We start from the raw sequence: 3,068 nt of genomic DNA, 5'->3' as shown, positions 1-3,068 counted from the left end.
AATGTGGGAGGGAGGTGAGGGATAAAAGACTACACACTGGGCTGGGCATGGTGGCTCATGCTTGTAATCCCAGCACTTTGGGAGGCTGAGGCAGGCGGATCACAAGGTCAGGAGTTCAAGACCAGCCTGGCCAATATAGTGAAACCCCATCTCTACTGAAAATACAGAAATTAGCAGGGCGTGGTAGGGGGTGCCTGTAGTCCCAGCTACTCGGGAGGCTGGGGCAGGAGAATTGCTTGAACTCGGGAGGCAGAGGTTGCAATAAGCCAAGATCGTGCCACTGCACTTCAGCCTGGGCAACAGAGTGAGACTCCATCTCAAAAAACAAAACAAAACAAAAAGACTACACACTGTGTACATTGTACACTGCTCAGGTGACAGGTGCACCAAAATCCCAGAAATCACCACAAAATTTCTTATCCATGTAGCCAAACACCACCTGTTCTCCAAAAGCCATTGATATAAAAAAAAAATAATTTCTCTTTGTGTACCTAGAGTCTATCGGTTCCAAGAGACCGTGCTAAGGCTCTTCTATCACCACTTGAACTCACTTCAATCAGGTTTTACCCCTGCCATTCATGGAAACTTTCAGTCACTTCATTTGCTTGATCTGCAGCATTTGACACAGTCGATCACTTCCTCCTCCTTAGAACACCTTCTTCCTTTATCTTCAGGACAACACACACAATATCCATTTTCCTCCTACCTCATAGAGTCAGGGCGAAGGGGAGCAGGGGGAGGTTGGCTCCTCTCCAGTCTTTTTTTTCTGGTTCCTCCTTCTCTTCCAGACCTGTTGATGTTTCCAAGGCTTCTATCCTTGTACCTCTTCATTATTTACACACATACTCCCTCTTGGACTTCATGTACTCTTATGGCTGTAAATGCTATACGCATACTTTATAAAATCATTTTGTATTTAAGCACTGATTTTATAAAATGTGTAAAGGTGAGTTAAACTTAGAGCTTAATTTGTTTGTGTAAATTGCCTTCAAAATATGTTATAGCTGAGATGTTTTCCATGTGTTTTGGAAGAAATCACACAGAGTAGCTGCTTTTGCAATAAACTGGATCAATGTTACATCTTTGGGTCAATTCACTGTCATTGCGCAAGGTGAGAGTTATGTGGGCGTTACCTTATTGTTCACATTGAACAATTCTGGGTGATGATTCATCTTATTTGTAAGACAACTCAATACATAAGGCCTGTTATAAAGGTAAACCAGGCCAGGCACAGTGGCTCTCACCTGTACCAGCACTTTGCGAGGCCGAGACAGTTGGATCACTTGAGCTCAGGAGTTCAACACCAGCCTGGGCAATATGCTGAACCATGTCTCTACTAAAAGTACAAAAATTAGCCAGGCATGGTGGTGCATGCCTACTCCCAGCTACTGCAGTGGCTGAGGCAGGAGAATTGCTTGAACCCAGGAGGCAGAGGCTGCAGTGAGCTGAGATTGTGCCACTGCCCCCCAACCTGGGTGACAGAGTGAGACACTGACTCAAAAAAAAAAAAAAAAAAAGAGGGCTGGGCACAGTGGCTCACACCTGTAATCCTCACAGTTTAGGATCCTGAAGCTGATAGATCATTTAAGGCCAGGAGTTCGAGACCAGCCTGGCCAACATGGTAAAACCCCACATCTGCTAAAAATACAAAAATTACCAGGGCATGATCGGCACACACCTGTAGTTCTAGCTACTCAGGAGGCTGAGGCACAAGAATTGCTTGAACCGGGGAGGCAGAGGTTGCAGTGAGCTGAGATCCCAGCAGTGCACTGAAGCCTGGGTGACAGAGTAACACTCTGTCTCAAAAAAAAAAAAAAAAAAAAAGGTAAACCAAGCCACAGTAATATTTTAAAGGGCTTATTTGTGTAAACAGCAATTCATGAATTGGGCAGCTCTAAACCGGAAGTGTTTCCAGGGCTCTGTTGGAGAAGCATAAGGGTCAAGCTTGGAAGAGTGAATGCAGAAATAATGCAAAGAAAATAATTGATTACAGTTATAAGGTGGCTTTATTTTGTGTATCCTGTGGGAAAATCCCGAGTTATTTAATTATAAGTCTGTTGCCTGCTTCTGAATGGTTGAGCTTAAGTTTTATTTTTCTTTAATACAGGCATTTACAAGAAATAGCTCAAGTTAAGTTTCACTTATGTTTGCAAATCAAGCAAGGTTAAGATCACTTAGGAGGACTGACTGGCTTTGTCTCTTCAGGGATTCTTCAGCCCTGGTTTCCATTTTAATTTAGTTTAACAGACAAAGCCCTGATTAAAATTTTTGAACAATTATTTGTAGAGGGCCTTTCTCTCACTTAATTTTGACCATCCTGCTGCCTTAAGATCAAGCATAAACTTGGCTCCTGTACTCTACCACCACCCAGTGAACATCTGCTGACCCTGCACAGGGTGGCACAGCATGTTCCATACCTGTGCATTTAACTCCCAGAGTAATGGCTGCAGTCCAGACCTCTCTACTATTCAGTAGCACATACACAACTCCTATATTCAGGCTGGTCATCATGGTGGCTCACGCCTGTAATCCCAGCACCTTGGGAGGCTGAGGCAGGTGGATCACCTGAGGTCAGGGGTTCAAAACCAGCCCGGCCAACATGGCAAAACCCCGTCTCTACTAAAAACACAAAAATTAGTTGGGCATAGTGGCACGTGCCTGTAATCCCGGCTGCTGGGGAGGCTGAGACAGGAGAATTGCTTGAACCAAGGAGGTGGAGGTTGCAGTGAGCCAAGATTGCACCACTGCACTCCAGCCTGGGCAACAGAGCAAGATTCCATCTCAAAAAAACAAAACAAAAACAAACAAACAAGCAAACACCTCCTGTATTCAACTGCCTACTCAGCCCCTTCACTTGGAGACCTAATACTCGTCTCAAGCTTCCTATGTCCAAAACTGAATTCTCCTTCTTCCCTTCCAAACCTGCTCCTCCTACATCTTCCACAAATCAGTAAATGGCAGCTCCACTTTTCCAGTTGCTCAGCCCACAAATCTTGATATCATTCTTAACTATTTCATATTCCATATTCAACAAATCTCACTGGCACCACCTTCTAGATAAGTCTAGA

Source organism: Nomascus leucogenys, chromosome 22a (genome assembly GCF_006542625.1).
Source record: "Nomascus leucogenys isolate Asia chromosome 22a, Asia_NLE_v1, whole genome shotgun sequence".
NCBI classification, from domain to species: domain Eukaryota; kingdom Metazoa; phylum Chordata; class Mammalia; order Primates; family Hylobatidae; genus Nomascus; species Nomascus leucogenys.
This window is presented reverse-complemented; position numbering follows the sequence as displayed.